This window comes from Eublepharis macularius, chromosome 13, assembly GCF_028583425.1.
Source record: "Eublepharis macularius isolate TG4126 chromosome 13, MPM_Emac_v1.0, whole genome shotgun sequence".
NCBI classification, from domain to species: Eukaryota; Metazoa; Chordata; class Lepidosauria; order Squamata; family Eublepharidae; genus Eublepharis; species Eublepharis macularius.
In genome coordinates this window covers 45,477,494-45,494,294 of record NC_072802.1, presented here as the reverse complement: position 1 = coordinate 45,494,294, position 16,801 = coordinate 45,477,494, and the positions used below count along the sequence as shown (strand labels likewise).

Here is a 16,801-nt window from a genome sequence, read left to right as displayed (position 1 = left end):
TATCAGTCATGTTAAATTGTATGTTTTCAGTTATACCAACCTGCTGTCTTATGCTAGCTCTCTATTGTTCTCTTGCTCTGAATTCTGTAGTTGTTTGGATCTTTAATTATAAAAGGTTGCTGACCCCCGTGCTAGCTAGTTCAGCTGTATGTGTGCAGAGGGACTGTGATACTGATTAATGGATTTCACAACAAGTTTTGCATGGTCTGTATACTAAGCATAAAATTACTATCCGAATTTTATAGGACAATTGCAATGACAGGGTGTTCTGAATTAGTTAAGGCTGTACTGCAGGATTTTTTCTTCTGTCAGGTTCCCATGTATTTGATAAACTGTTCCATGGCCTGTCCTGTGTCCCTGTAGGGTTATGTGATGCTCACTTAATTTTATAGGATACGGGTTTGTTCCTTCCTTTAAAAATATTTTCTAGTAAGAATTGTGTCACTATGGAGCGTGCTCATGCTTTATAAAATAGTCTCCTTCGGTCTTTTCTCCATGATTCCCCATCATTTAATTAATTTGTACAAAGGTTATGAGCGTGGAAATCTGGCATCTGTGTGGGGCAGTATCCTGCCACTTTTCAAATCCACTCTAGTACCCAGACGTTCAGATACTTTTCACATCTGGTTTATACCATTGTGGGTGCACGGTGCACAAGTTTTGGTTATTGTTGCTAGAACTCTCTCTTTATGTTGTTGTTGGAAAAGATGGCACAGAGGAACCCACAGTTAAAAAACAGGGAGGGGGGCAGAGAATAATTCGTAGGTACGGGGTGCTGCATCATTGCTAGAGTCAAGCAAGTTTCAGACTGCATAATTTGCAAACTTCTCTGTCCTGAAGGTTGAGCAGTATATAAATGAAATATATAAATAAATCAGATACGAAGGGAGTGAGAGTTCACCAGATTTTCAACCTTGCCTGATTTTCATTTTGTTCTTTATTCCTGCCATTGGAGATCAAAGGAAGACATTCGACATGCCCCTGTTCTATTTCAATATATCCATCCAGTTTCAGACATTTTACTGAGTGGAGTATGTTTACAAGTTACCTTTGCTTGTATGCCTCTGCTTTGTGTATCTTCTGCTATTGTAATTAACATTGTACTGCAGTCCAATGTAAATGGCATTCCCTGTTAATCTGGACCCAGGATACGCATAGAAATATTGCCATCATGAGCTCAGGTTTATTTGGAACACTTAAAGGATTTTTTAAAGGACAGCTCTGCTGGCAGCAGCAGTAACTGCAGATATAGTGTTGCAAAGATAAATAACTCTTAGCACATTTCTGAGCAGCAGAGAGAAGTGGTTTTGGAATGGAACACCAGTGTAAATGCTTCTACTGCCTCTCCCCACAAAAGCTTTTCAGAGCACCAGAGCTGTTGAACTCTGAAAGATGTGGCAGCTTGAGGCTGAATTCATGCGGCCTCTTCCCCCAATGATGCTAGGCAGGAAGGGGGGAGAAATTTGCCATCCCCAGCAGCGACGTACCCCAGCAGTTAGCATAGCTTCCATGTATCTTGCTGGTGATTTCACGTGTGGGTTATGTGCCCTCAAGTCGCCTCTGACCTATGGCAACCCTATGAACGAAAGACCTCCAAAACATCCTATCATTAACAGAATTGCTCAGATATGGCAAACTAGAGGACATCACTTCTTTTATTGAGTCAAGCCATCTCATTTTAGGTCTTCCTCTTTTCCTACTGCCCTCTACTTTTCCTAGCACTATTGACTTTTCCAGAGAATCTTGTCTTCTCATAATGTGACCAAAGTATGATAGCCTCAGTTTAGTCATTTTAGCTTCTAGGGAGAAATCAGGCTTGATTTGATCTAGTACCATTTGTCTTTTTGCCCATCCAAGATATCCCCCAGCACCACATTTCAAATGAATCAATTTTCTTCCTGTCAGCTTTCTTCACTGTTTAGCTTTCACATCCGTACATCGTAATAGGGAATACCATTGTTTGGATTATCTTGATCTTGGTCCCCATAGAGACATCTTTATCTTTAAGGATCTTATCTAGCTCCCTCACAGCTGTTCTTCCAAGTCTCAATCTCCTGATTTCCTTGTTGCAGTCTCCCTGTTGGTTTTTTTTTAATAAAGTTTTATTGGTGAGTGGAAAAACAAAAGAAAATTTTCCAAATTTAACACACATAATCCCATTTTTTCCCCTTACTCTGTCCCCCACCCTTTCCCTCCCCCCTCCCTATTGACTTCCAACAGCTTTCCAACCCTTAACCCTTCTTATTACTTAAATCTATTTCATTTATATTTCCCTACCAACTTTGAATCATAATATCTCTTACTCTAAGCATATTCTTATTCTTTTACATAAACTCTATCAAACATACTATCAATATAGTATATCTCATATCAATATAACATAACAGTATAATATAATATATAGCAGGGATCGCACTATCTCTTACTTTAAACTTATTCTATTTCTTTTCTTTTAAGCATATACTCCATCAAATACACTATCAATATAGTATATATTATAGTAATATATTATATATATATATATATTGTATATATATTGTATGCTATGCCACCAATGTAGCACAGCACACAATACCATATAGCACAACCTCATACTGTGTTATAATGTAAAGTCTGATCCACTAACCCGTTATTTTATGTTATATATCATATATAGTATACCTCATTGAGATATCTGTTTACCCCTTCTCATTATCCCATATATTCAATGTAAAATTCCCTTAAATATTATGTTAGCCTAGATTATAATTACATTCCCCCTAAATGGTAAGATCCCTTCTCTCTTCTCATTGCAACATTGTTCTTTAAAAATTTTCAAACTGCCACAGTTCTCCTTTTACATCCCACTTTTTTTCCAAAAATTGTTTCAATTTCCCCCAATCAACAATATATTGTCCTAGGTCAAGATCTTTAAGTTTCCTTGTCATTTTGTCCATTTCTGCCATGTACAGCAATTTGTAAATCCAGTCTTCTACAGTTGGTATTTCTTGTGTCTTCCATTTCTGCGCATACAAAAGTCTTGCCGCTGCTGTCATATAAAATAACAATGTTCTATGCTGCGTTGGAACTGCCTCCATTCCCAAGTTCAGTAGCAACAATTCTGGGTTCTTATTTATTTGTATTTGTAAAATTTCATTTATTGCTTCAATTATTTCTCCCCAGAACTGTTTAGCTACTTCACATGTCCACCACATATGATAAAATGATCCTTCATGCTTTTTACATTTCCAGCATTTGTCTGACGTTAGTATTTCTTAGCGCAATCTTCTTTGGTGTTAAATACCATCTGTAAATCATTTTGTACACATTCTCTTTAATGTTCGTACAAGTTGAAATCTTCACTGTATTTTTCCATAGGTACTCCCATGCCTCCATTGTTATTTCTTTATGAAAGTTTATTGCCCACTTCACCATCTGGACTTTTACTGTTTCGTCCACCGTAAACCATTTTAAAAGTAATTGGTAAATCTTGGATATTTCTTTCTTGCCTTCTTGTAGTATCACTTCCTCTAACTCCAAATTTTCCAATCTTATTCCTCCTCTCTGGCAGTCCGCATTATAAAGGTCTCTGATCTGTCTGTACTGGAACCATCCATAACAAGGAGACAATTCTTCTTCTGTCTTTATTCTCAACTTTGAATATTGTATTTGTCTCCCTGTTGGTTGATGATTTAGCCAAGGAATAGAAAATCTTGAACAATTTCAATTTCCTCATTGTCAACTTTGAAATAGTGTAACTCCTCAGTAGTCATTACTTTGGTCGTCTTGATGTTCAGATGTAATCCTGCTTTGGCGCTTTCTCCTTTAACCTTCATCAGTAGTTGTTTCAAGCCTTCAGTATTATCTGCCAGTAATGTCATCTGCATACATCAAATTGTTAAATGTTCCTTCTGCCAATTTTTACTCCAGCTTCTTCTAGATCTAATCCAGCTTTCCTTATGATATGCTCTGCATAGAGGTTGAACAAGTAGAGATAATATGCATTCTTGTCTGACACCCTTGCCAATTATAAACCATTCTGTTTCCCAATATTCTGTCCTAGCCATAGCCCTCTTGTCCAGAGTACAGGTTGTGCCTCAAAACTATCAGATATCGTGGCACCCCCATTTCCGTTAACACTGTTGCATAGACTCCGGGAAGATGTATTGTCTGGAGCATGTGGAATCTAAGAGTCTTTGCTGTATAATTTTGAGCAAGCAAAATGATGCTCAAAATTCTACAGCAAAGACTCTTAGATTCCACGTGTTCCAGACTATACATCTTCTCTGAGTCTATACAGGTGTAGAAAGAAGCACACAGTATGCTTCTGAGAATTATAGCCCACCACACTCACCTGTTCCATCACCATTTGATTTTTATTTGTAAACCACTCATACAGCAGAGGAAGATTCCAATAATTGCGTGTGTGCATGCCATCAAGTCACAACTGATTTATGGTGACCCCAGCAAGGGGCTTTCAAGGCAAGTGAGAAACAGAGATGGTTTGCCAATGCCTTCCTCTGCAATCTTCCTTGGTGGTTGCCCATCCAAGTATTGACTCTACTTAGCTTCCAAGATCTGATGAGATTGGGCTATACTATGCTGCATTCCACATTCCAATAATTATCTCTTTAGAAAAGAGGTTCCAAAATAGTAATGGAGAAAGAAAAGGTATGTGGTGATCCTCGGGGATGTTACAGATGTGTTAGCCGAAAGGTGCCCATGATACCTAGGAGACCACATTCCACAGAGCTCCTCAAGTAATGACTGAGGTATGCGTGAGGAAAGTTTTTAATTTTGCTAGCAAATAGAAACTTAGCTTTGAGCTCTGGCAAGACAAGCTTTTTCTGCCACAGCAGTTCTGCTGACCAAATCTGTAACGATGCGAAGATATTAGAATCCCCACAACAAACATGCGACAGATCTGCCTATGTTGCAGAAAAATGTCATTATCTGGAAAGGCTGTAATAAGCCTCCACTAAAATCTTAGCTAAACAGAAGCATCCCTGGCAAAGAAGCAAAATGGCATTTGCTACAAAATAGGCAGAGATTTACATCTTCTGATAGAAATGTAAAGGAAATCCAAGGTATTCAACAGAGCACCTGCAGATGTGGCCTTAGGGAGACTCCAGAGTGCAGGTGGTGCTGAGCTCATTCCTGACCACAAAGCCAGAGGGTCAATCAAACCCCGGGGCTTCCCTCTCGCCAGCCTTGGCTTGGCACTGATCTTGAGTGGGTAACCGCAGGGAGGTTTGGCCCACAGGGTCCTCCTGCAAATGAGCTGGAAAAAATGTAATTTAATACATTTTTGCATCTCACACTTTGGGGGAAAAGAAGATGCAGTTGTAGATGCTGTTTCCCACGGGTGCAGGATAATATATACAGCACAAGCTGTGTGCAGCATGCAGGATGAGTCACGGGCCTTTGCGGTCCCTCTGCCTTCCACTGCTGCATCTCTCTCTGGGAATGCCCTAGGTGGATGCCTTCATTCTCTCCAGTCTTTAAGAACAGGATCAGGGAGAAGGAGAAGGGGAAATGGGCCTTTCACTCACCACAGACACATTTGGAACCTGGCAATATGAGATACACATGGAGCCTTGCCAGGCCTACGCAGATAGCAGCTTGTTTCCTGCAAAGGGGCTGACCCACCCTTGTTTGCAGTGTAGTATCTCCACCCTATATATATATTTCCTCAGTCTCTTCAGAGCTATTTATAGCATGACAGGCAGCGGCAGAGGCACTCCTCAAGGCTTCCTACAACCCTCGTCACAGACAGCGGAGAGATAAATTTAGCATGCAAGAGTTCTTAAAGAGACAGCAGCCTGACCAGGCCATTGCCTGCCCTGCTCTCTCCCTTTGGGGGAGCAGCTTCTGGCCCCCTCCCATCCTTCCTCCACCTCCCTCTTTCACTCTTCTTCCTTGCCTCCCCCCCCCCATCTCCCTTATTCCTCCATCCACTCCCCCCACTCCGGGGCTTGGGGGTTAACAAAGCTTTCCTCTTTTGGCTGGTTATGCCTGCATCATAAAACATGCTGCTTGATTCATGCCTTATGGATGGTTAATTGCAGAGAGAGCCATGGAGCTCATCGCCATCTGCCTTCATGCATGCACACAGACATACATGGCTACTAAGACTGAATTATCATTTCTTCCATACCACTTAAAGGACTCTACAGCCCTTCTCCCTCTGCTGCTTGAGGGGCACCTGTGAAGAACAGAAAGACTTAATACCCTGGTACTGTACTCCTGAATCAGTGGACAGCCATTCCAACCATCCTGCAAATGTCATTTGGGGCCCTAGGATGGGCGAGGTGGGGGCTGCCTGGGGGACTTCAGTGAGGTTTGGAAAGGTATATAATTCCTGCCAGAAGGAAATGGATTCTTTCCAGCTTCGATGTCCATATTGTTTGGGTTACCAACCTCCCAAGTGGGGCCTAGCATTCTCCTCGAATTACAACTGATTTCCAGATTACCCAGATCGTTTTGCTTGGATGAAAGGCAGCTTCAGAGGGAAGACTCCATGGCATCACATCTCTGCTGAGTGCTCTCTGCTTGCAAAACTCCACTCTCCCCAGGCATTGCCCCAAATCTCCAGGAATTTCCCCAGGTGGAGTTGGCAACCCTACAAATTGGACAGCAAACCATCACCACCCTTTCTTTATCCAAGACTGCCTTAAGCTTGATAGTTTCCAGTGGATAGCCATTTATGTCTGCAGTAGGAGAGGAAGATCTGGGTCCAATAGCACCTTAACGAGCTGATGAAGAGACCTTTGATTGTCAAAAGCTCATACATTGGCTATGTAGTTGGTCTTCAAGGTGCTATTGAGCCGGGATCTTGCTCTTAAGCTTAATGACATTCTCGCTGCTTCCACATGGGGACAATACCTCCCATTACGGTCTCATTGCTGCATTTTCAACAACTGGAGAAGATCCCTACTAAGTGATTCGCAGGTTTTCCCTCCCTGTTCTCTTGCACCCGTGTGTGTGGGATTTTTTGCTGGCTTTAAAAAAATTAGTAGCAAGGCTATCTCTGCAGTGTTACAGTGAGATACCTGCTACCTGTTTTTTTAAAGCAAGCAAAAATCCTGACATGAGCCAGGATTGGTGTGTGTGTGTGTGTAAGCCCAAGGGAATTAATAGGAGAAATGGAGCTGGATGTGGGCAGGAGCTTCAGAAATCTACACCTTCCTATCCTCATGTAACCCATTTTGATTCCAATGTCTCCAGAAACAAATCAAAGGAAGGAAAGTCACAGAAGGCAACAAAAGGGGAATGGAGTGAAGATGTCCTGGGCGGTATCCACACACCATTGGCTCTTGTACTATTATCATGCTCTTGCAGTCATCTGCAATTGGGTTATCCCTTGTGAAGGAGCAGATTCACAACCCCCTCGTTTCTTCAGGTTGGTCCCTGAGAGGTCAGAAAAATCCTGCAGCTGTTCTGCCTCCGCCAGCACTCCTTCTCTTGCTCCCCAGGGGTACCAAAAAACAAACTGGGTAACCGCCAGCTTCCACCAATGACTCTGAGAATATCTCCTGTTAGATGGAGTCGCAGTCTAGCACTCTGTACCTGTGTTGCTATTTAGAGGTTCTGCCTAGTTTCTGCACCTCCCACTATGATCCTAAAAGCAAGCAGGGGGGTGATCTATTGCAACTTCCAATTTAGTTCTATTGTGTTCCAGGGATGGTAAGCTTCTCTGTCCCCCCTCCTCCTGCATTACCACACTTCATATAGCATGTTTGGATCCTTTCCAAATTGGTATTGGGAGTGATTATAGGGCTGAAAAAGCCTTGGTTACCCTAGTGGATGACCTGTGCCAGGAGATGGACAGAGGGAATATGACTCTTGATCTTCCTGGACTGCCTTAGTGGTTTTCAGTACAATTGATCATGGTATACTTCTGAAAAGCCTTTCTGGGATGAAATTGGGAGGTACAATTTAGTGGTGGTTCCAGTTCTACCTGGAGGGTAGGTTTCAGAAGATGGTGTTGAGGGACTTCGGCTCAGCCCCTTGGCCTTTGGCCATGGTTGCCAGCTCCCCTATACAGGAAATCAGGGGGTGAGGGAATGGGGGAGGGGCAGCAGGTAGTTATACCCACAGGCACACTTCATGCGCGTACTCCTGCACCACTAGAAAATGATGTCATTTCTGGCATGACACTTAAGCAGCAAGTTGCACCATGGATCATTTTTTATAGAATTGATCTCTGGTGAAAGCTGTTGCTTCTGCATTGCACCAGAAATTACCTCATTTTCTGGTGACATGGGTTGGTGTGCATGCGTTTCATGTGCATGCCTCATAGCTACCTCCCCTGTTTCCCAGTGCTTTCCCACCTACCCTGCTGGCCAGGTAAGCAGTGGCAGAGGGCAGTGGCTGGGGGTGGGCAGTCTCCTGCAATAGCTGGGGATCTGGCAGCCATGCCTTTGGCCTGTGGGAGCCCCACAGGTTCCATCTTGTCCCTTATGCTCTTTAACATTGTTATGCCTCAGGTGGGGTGAGCCACCTTATGCTGCCACCGCTCTGGGATTTAGAGTCCCTTGGGAAGGCCCAGAGTACCCTCCCAACCCTTCTGACCTCCATAGCTTGGCCAATAAACAGGCGTGAGGACCCAGCAGAGTAACAACAAACAAAAGGGTTTATTTACAAGGAGGTCAGTTAATCAAACAACAAGCAAACAAGCAAGGTGCATTACCAACAAGAGACGGGTGTAAGGAAAATAAACAAAAGGCCCTAGCGCGACTGAACTCACTGTCCCTCTGTCTGCCTGGCCTGTCTTCTCACCCTACCTGGATGAGGGCCTTTCTCCCTATCAGAAATCTCCTCTGGCCTGCTCCCTGGGAGAAAAAACACAGGCTTTTTTTCCTCCCAGACTTATATAGCATTAGCCCCCTGTGTTCTGATTGGCCAAAAAGGGCGCCAAAACGGCCCAGGGGCTCCTGGGAATCCTGGGCAGGCCTACTCTCACTGCTAACAGGCTTCTGAGGCCTTGCTAGGCCATCTTGGCACAGCCAGATCATGACAAACATCTTTATGAAACCACTGGGTGAGGTCATGCAGGGATTTGGCCTGGGTTGCTTGTTACCATTATTTGGATGACATTCGATTCAAACTTGTCCTTCCAGCCAATCCCAGGGAGGCCATAGAAAAAGCGTTTGACAATTTAAACTGGGACTTTATGTTTGCCACTATGGAAAAGCTACAATTGGGAGAAAGATTCGTCAGAGCAATCAAGGAAATTTATAGAGACCAGACTGCAGCAATTGTAGTGAATGATGAACTGACCAAGAAATTGACGATTAGTAAAGGAACAAGACAAGGTTGCCCGTTATCTCCATTGTTGTTCATTTTAGTATTGGAGATTCTGATGATACAAATCCGACAAGATGAGGAAATACGAGGAATAAAAATAAAGGACTATTCATATAAGGTCAGAGCATTTGCAGACGACATAATGTTAATCGTAGAAGACCCACTGGAGAACATGCCAAAAGTGATAGACAAGATCAAGGAGTTTGGAGACTTGGCAGGTTTCTTCATTAACAAAAAGAAGTCAAAGATATTATGCAAAAACATGACTAAGCAGAAACAACAATTGTTAATGGAAACAACGGATTGTGAAGTAACTAGTAAGGTGAAATACTTGGGAGTTGAGCTGACTGCAAAAAATATAGATTTGTTCAAGAATAACTATGAAAAATTATGGACTCAGATAGAGAGAGACTTGATTAAATGGAATAGATTGAACCTGTCATGGTTGGGCAGGATTGCAGCAGTTAAGATGAATGTGTTACCAAGAGTAATGTTTTTGTTACAGACAATACCAATCATCAGAGACTCTAAACAATTTGAAAAATGGCAGAGGAAAATATCAGATTTTGTTTGGGCAGGCAAGAAGCCTCGAGTGAAAGTAAAAGTTTTACAAGATGCAAAGGAGAGAGGCGGAATGCAACTGCCCAATCTGAGACTTTACCACGATGCAATCTGCCTAGTTTGGCTAAAAGAGTGGATGACATTAAAGAATAAGAAACTATTAGCCCTAGAAGGATATAAAAAATTTTTTGGATGGCACGCATACCTATGGCATGACAAAGTAAAGGTCAACTCGATGTTCCTGCATCATTTTGTAAGGAGAAGTCTATATACAATCTGGAAGAAGTACAGAACTTACTTACAAGAAGGAACCCCCCTGTGGGTGGTTCCATATGAGGTGATAGATCCGAGAGCTGTGGATAATGAACAACAATGTTTAACGTACAAAGAAATAACCAAGATTGAAGTATCTAAACTTAGAATAAAGACGCAAGAGGAACTATCACCTAACTATGATTGGTTCCAGTATAGACAGATTAGAGACTTATATAACTCGGACTTTGCAAAAGGGGGCATACGAACAGAGAACTCGGAACTAGAGCAGACCCTTCTTAAAGAAGACAAGAAAAGAATATCCAAGGTATACCAAGTATTGTTGAAATGGTATACTGAGGATGAGATAGTTAAAACACAGATGGTGAAATGGGCTATAAATTTCAATAAAGAAATAACAATGGAGGCATGGGAATACTTGTGGAAAACTACAATGAAGACAACGACATGTATTAATATTAAAGAGAACATTTTCAAAATGATCTATCGTTGGTACATGACACCAAAGAAGATTGCGCTAGGGAACTTGAATACTTCTAATAAATGCTGGAAATGTAAGAAACATGAGGGCTCCCTCTATCATATGTGGTGGTCGTGTGAGGTAGCAAAGCAGTTCTGGGGGGAAATAATAAGAGAAATGAGTGAAATTTTACAGTTTCAAATAAATAAAAACCCAGAACTCCTGCTACTAAACTTGGGAATGGAGGGAATTCCAGCCCATCATAGGACGTTGATTTTTTATATGACTGCAGCAGCTAGACTTTTGTATGCGCAGAAATGGAAAGTACAAGAAGTGCCAACTATGGAAGATTGGATCTACAAATTGCTGTATATGGCTGAAATGGATAAGATGACAAGAAAACTGAGAGATCTGGACTCAGGGCAGTTTAACACAGACTGGGAGAAGCTGAAACAATATCTGGAGAAGAAATGGGAGGTGGGAGGAAAACTGTGGCAGTTTGAGAACTACTGAAGTATAATAAAAGTATAAAAGAGAGGGGTGACTTTACCGGGGGAGGAAGAGAAATGTGAATTTATAAGCAGTTAGATTAATAGATTGATATATATATAGATATGTATAGGTTAACTGATAGAACATTGATAGAGAATAATTAATGATAAGGTTTAAACATGAGGATTGAGTAACTAACAATATTTTCTTTCTTTGATAAGATTTATATGCACCAAACTGAATGTACAGAAGAGTTAAATTGATTGATCATGCGAGGAGTTATATAGAATTACCATAAAAAGTTGAAATGAGTAATATATAGAGAACAAATCAAATTGTTTGATTTAAATGTGGGAAATTTTTATGGTTTATGATATATAGGTTAATATAGAAATATTCAAAACTGGAAAATGGGATAAATTGTTTATCTAAAGACGTATAACTTGGGTGTATAATAAGTAAAGGAGTTAAAGATGTACTGCTTAATATAATGGAGAATGTATATCTGTTTTAGACAGAGGAACTTAATAGAAGTAAGGGAAAAGGGACAGAGGGTGGGAAAGCTGTTGGAAGTCAACAAAAGGGGGGGAAAGGGTGGGGGTTAGAAACGAAAAATTAGGGGAAAATTGACTGTAATGTAAAAATAAAAATGTTCTAACCCAATAAAAATTTTTCAAAAAAAAAAAAGAAACCCTGAACTAGTGCCCGGAGGTTGTTTTGGAGTGGACGCAGGATAATAAACTGAAACTTAATCCTGACAGGATGGAATTGCTACTGGTGAGTGGAAGGTAGGGTTGCCAGGCCCCCTTGATCTCCCAGCGGGAGACTGGGGCCTGGCTCTTACCTTGGAGGAGCTCGTGTGCAAGTGTGATGATGTCACTTCTGGGAGTGATATCACGCAGCCCCTGTTTGGGTGCTGATCGGGCCCCTTGTGGGCCCCTGCAGAACACAGGAACGCTCCCACGCCCCACAGGGGCCCACAACGGGCCCAATCCGCACCAAAACGGGCCCAATCCGCACCCGTTTTGGCATGGATCGGGTCCATTTTGACGCGGATTGGGCCCATTTTGGACCCCTGTGGAGTGTGGGAGCGTTCCTGCTCTCCACAGGGGCCCACAATGGGCCCAATCCGCACCAAAATGGACCCAATCCGTGCCAAAACGGGAGCGGACTGGGCCCATTTTGGTGCAGAATGGGCCCATTGTGGGCCCCTGTGGAGTGCAGGAATGCTCCTGCGCTCCACAGGGGCCCCGATCCAGGCCAAAACAGGCCTGATCCTGGGGCTGCTGTGCGCAGGGGCGCTCAGCACCACAGGGGGGCACGCATGGAAGGTGCGCCCCCCCACTGGCCAGGTAAGTGGGGGCGGGGGATTCCCCGCCACCATCGGGGATCTGGCAGCCCTAGTGGAGGGTCTAATTCAGGATTTAAAGTGTCGCCTGTTCTGGATGGGGTTGCACTCCCCTTGAAGGAACAGGTCTGTAGTCTGGCAGTGCTCTTGGACCTGGATCTACATTTGGATAAGCAGGTGGCAGTTGTGGCCAGGAGAGCCTTTTACCAGCTTCAGCTGGTTAGCCAGCTGCAGCCTTGCCTGGGCAGAAAAGACCTGCTAGGGTTGTCAACCTCCAGGTGGGGCCAAAATGTGAGGGGGAAACCTGTTAATCAGACAAAGCACCAAGAGCCTAAGCTCAAGGAGGCAAGAGAAGGGAGTTGCAATTAAACACCTTCTACCTTATGAAGATTGACAATATTATGTATTTTTCAGTCAATTTAAACAGAAAAGTCAAATCCAATATCAATATCATACAAAGTCCCATTCACAAAAATATATCATTTGTTCTCTTATTCCCTTGTTTTAACGGTTGCCTTTAGCGGAGCATACACAGTTCTTCAGCATGCAGTCTATGGAAGCTGCTTGTTCTTCTCCCTGGGGGGGTAGAATAACGGCGGTGTTCCCAAGAAGATGGCTATGAGCTTCGCCGGCCCCGTCTCTTTCGGCTCGTTTCGAGAACAGCCTTCTTCTGGCCAATATTTAGTTTCTTTCAATAAACAGTATTCAAAGTTCCATCTCCAGTGTAGTCAATATCGGTGGGGTGACTACACTGGAGACATAAGTTTGAGTACTGTTTATTGAAAGGAACTAAATATTGGCTAGAAGAAGACTGTTCTTGAAACGAGCCGAAAGAGACGGGGCCGGCGAAGCTTGTAGCCATCTTCTTGGGAACACCACCTCTGTTCTACCCCCCAGGGAGAAGAACAAGCAGCTTCCACAGACTGCATGCCGAAGAACTGTGTATGCTCCGCTAAAGGCAACCGTTAAAACAAGGGAACAAGAGAACAAATGATATATTTTTGTGAATGGGAGTTTGTATGATATTGATATTGGATTTGACTTTTCTGTTTAAATTGACTGAAAAAAACCTCCAGGTGGGGTCTGAAGATCTCCTAGAATTACAGTTGATAGACATCTGGAGAAAATGGCTGCTTTGGAGGGGACACACTATGGAATTATACCTCACTGAGGTCCCACCCATTCCTAAACCACACCCTCCCCAGGCTCCACCCCCAGATCTCCAGGAATTTCCTAACACAGAGCTGGCAACTGTACTGGCCACTGTGGTGCATGCTCTGGTTACATCTAGATCAGATTAGTAGTTTGAAGTTCATCATCATTACCTTAAATCTCCTGGTCTTAGTACTTAAGTATAAGCTTAGTTCATTGTGGTTTGGGCTTCCAAGTCAAGAGCAAGATACAAGAGTAAGACAGTTAGAACTTCTTCCTTGTGTCTTGAGTTGAAATAACCTTTTACCCCTAGTTAGGATGACCTTATTGTCCCCGCCACAAAATAAGAGTTTTCCTTGGCCACTGCCATTAGCATAACTAAGAGCTTGAATGCTCTATGCTGGGAGCTTGATGGCTTCTTCCTTCAATCCCTCTCCTCTCTGCTAGCTACTGGTCTACAGGTGTGCTCCTGTATGTGGACAGAGAACCGTCGTAATAATTGAAATAGTGGAGTGAATTCTTGGGTGGATGGCATTTCTTGACACCCTGCGTGAACAAGACAATTCAGTTGCTATAGTGGAATGATGGTACATAAAATGCTGCAGTTTGAGCGCCGGGGCAGAGCAAATCTGTGTGGAAGCAGCCTCTCACACAGAACTGACATTTAAATTCAGGGCTGCCAACTGTCAGTCTATTTTAAAATGTTGGCACTTGGACTAGGTTCTGTAAATCCTGGTCAGTTGTGTGTGTGTGTCGGGGGGAGGGGACAGAGCCCAGTGGGGAGGCTCTCTGTTCTCTTTGGGTTTGCTGCCCGACTGCAATGCTGGGTGTACAGAGGTAATTTTCTGAGGAGCAGAACACAGATAGCACTGCTGCTGCCCTGTGCTAGCTGTGCATGGTTTTGCTTTCCCACTGGGAACTCTGGTCAAGCTGGTTTTTCACCAAGCTTCTAACTGGAAGTGCAGATTCCTGCTCCCAAAACGGAGACAAAAGCCATTTCAGCCTTGGTACATACTCACAAAGCAATCACACACAGCCACAGTCCCGCTCAATCTTGCAAAAGAGATGTCTTTCTTTGTCAGCACAAAAGCAGTGGTCAGTCTGCTCATCGACCAATCAAAAATCTCAATTCTGAACATGCTGGCAACTGATTCACACATACAAGTCACTCATTTTTTTTCTCCTGACAAATCTTCCAGGTGTCAGCAGCCATGAATGGACTCTATGCACTGAAAATATTTCTGTCCTGGCTTTTCCCACTGCAACAAAGTTTTAAAGCCAGTTAATGCAAGATGTAATATAAAAACCCATAGTTACACCGCAGCAAGAGACCATCCAGAAGGCCTATCCAAACAGCTTACCAAACACCTTGGCAAACCCCTGAAGTTCAGGAAAGGTGAAATGCAAGTGAAATGCTGGGAACTCCATGAACAGAGCTCTCAGTATTTTGTAAAATCGATTTCTCAGGTTGCAGGGCCCCGTGGCATGAGAGAAGGTAGTGTTAAACCTCCACCCCCTCATGCTATACAGTCAGCATGGTAGCATTGTGTAATGGTTAGAGTTTCAGACGCTCATCCGGAAGACCTGAATTTAAGTCCCCGCTCTGCCATAGGAAGCTCATTGGTTGACTGGGCCAGTCACTCACCTCATATGATTATTGTTGTGAGGGTGAGGAGAGGTGAATGAGGTTAAAAGCTGCTTTGGGCCCCTATTGTGGAGAAAGGCAGGATATAAATGAGGATGTGATACCCTGGAGAGCTGCTGCCGGAGTAGACAATAGTGACCTTGATAGACCAGAGGTCTGACTCAATATATGGTAGCTCTGTCTACAGATAGTTCCAGGAAGCCCTTATTTGTCCCAAAGGGGAAACAGATTTGTACCCATATCAGTACCCATATGTGAGCTCCAGTGGGGCAAATAGGCAGGAGAGGGATGCTCCTCTCGTCTCCTTTTGATTGTGAATTGGGATTTCCCTCACCCTCCACTTTATAAGAGAACTGAGGTGAACTCATGAACTGCGAATATATGCCTGCTGCCCTCATGCCTAGTTTGAGTCTAAACGTGTCTAAAGGAGTCTAATGCACCATGCTGGACTACCACTTGCCATCTGTAAGCAAGGAACCTGCCACGATGGCATGGAGGTAGCCTAGCAGGTGGGAAGAAGGAGGGTTTTCTATTTCCTTAAAAAAAAAATTGCCCATATTTGCTAGAGCAGAGGAATATGTGGTATCCAAGACCTGTTTATTCCAGTAGGTCTTGGGAATGATGATTATATTTTTAACTTTCTTTGTACTTTCTGCCTGGGAATTACTTGGGAGGGCGGTGACTTGTGCTTTTTAAAAAGTTGTTGATGATGCTCTTTTTATTTATATTTGGTCTATTATGGTAGGATTTATTGTTGATTTGTTGATATGTTTCCAGACGCCTTGTGAGCTCTGCAGATCTATATGATGGGGAAAGAAAATCACAAAAATAACTAAAAGGGGATGGTAGAAGAAAACATTTTTTTGTAAATTGTGGTCATTTAAAAATGGCACAAAAAGGCAAGGATGGGCCAACAATACTCCTGGCAGTCATGTCTTGGCACTATCCAATAGGTGCCAACAATAGGTGCCTGTAGGTGCCATCTAATAAGTGCCAATGATGCCCCTGGCAATAATGTCTCTGGCACCATCCAATAGGCGCCAGCTGTGCTCTCTTAGCCTCCATTTCCACAGCAAAACATTGTGGGATAGTTAGTTACTCTCCTTAAGCTTGAATCAATAGTGCTCACACAAGCTTCAGTTAATGAGCTATGTGCTGAGAAACTATCCATAGCAGCTCTTGCAAAGATAATGGTGTCAGGGTGGAAGAGTGAGGGATTAGCAATGTGTATGTGGCCCTTCTGGGTAAATCCAGGTCTGCAGAGGCTCTAAGAATTGCAATGGTGGGATAATTTAGCAAGAGCAGTTTCTTTCACTCTCACGTGTAGAGAGAGCTCTGTCTGCCAAGATTCCATCTAATCTGCAGCTATTAAGGTACAGCAGACCTATTCTGCATGCAGTGGCACTCTGAGATTGGGATGGAACTGAGACGCTGCATTCAGACTGGATCAGACAGTCCCAAGAGACTGAACTTGACTGGTTTTGTGGACTGATATGGAAGGCCTCTTTTAGTGTGTTAATTCTGCATTTGATGTTCACAGTGGCGTTTGCCATCTTGGCATTCATGAATTCGTTATTTGGTA

General features: G+C 43.1%; 1 protein-coding gene across 2 annotated transcripts in view; it reads left to right on the top strand.

The window, feature by feature from the left end:
* The window catches only part of LOC129341276 (gamma-aminobutyric acid receptor subunit beta-4), a 79,497-nt gene that overhangs the window by 50,788 nt on the left and 11,908 nt on the right, over positions 1–16,801 (top strand). The gene's annotated exons all lie outside the window — the stretch shown is intronic.